Source organism: Nicotiana attenuata, chromosome 8 (assembly GCF_001879085.1).
Source record: "Nicotiana attenuata strain UT chromosome 8, NIATTr2, whole genome shotgun sequence".
In the NCBI taxonomy this organism is placed as follows: domain Eukaryota; kingdom Viridiplantae; phylum Streptophyta; class Magnoliopsida; order Solanales; family Solanaceae; genus Nicotiana; species Nicotiana attenuata.
Window position 1 is genome coordinate 18,343,361 of NC_031996.1, and position 578 is coordinate 18,343,938.

Here is a 578-nt window from a genome sequence, read left to right on the forward strand (position 1 = left end):
GTAGTATATATAGTGCGTTATGTATATATATATTATAGCTTATAAAGAATTGCAAGTTAAAGACAAAAAAAATATTGCAAAGAGATATTCAAGGGAATGTCTTATAATTTTTATTACCAAAAATGACATATCTTTCTTAGTCTTCTTCCCCCCAATGGAAATGAGCACAACAAGGTGCTAATACCACCATTAAAAGGAAAAAAAGCTAAAGAAGATGTGCCAAAGTACAAGTTACACCATAATCTACATTGTATCTCTAACAAATCTCATAAATCCTTCAAGGTTCGGAGGAGGTTCCGTTGGTGGTGGCGGAAAAGGAAGCTTGTTCATCACCGCTTCCGGGCAAAGCAGCATCCTCCGCAAGTTCCGCTATCATTTCTTCATAAGCTTCGTCTATCTCCGGTTGTGATTCTGCAAGTCCAAAGTTTCTTCTTTCCGAGCGGATCCAATCTCTGAATAGTACTGATTTTTCCAAGCTCTACCTCATAGACGCTCTTATGATCACCTATTTGAAGTCTTGCTTGACTGAAAGTTGCTTTCTGATGCAACGTTGAAGCTTGAATAGATAAAATATCCCG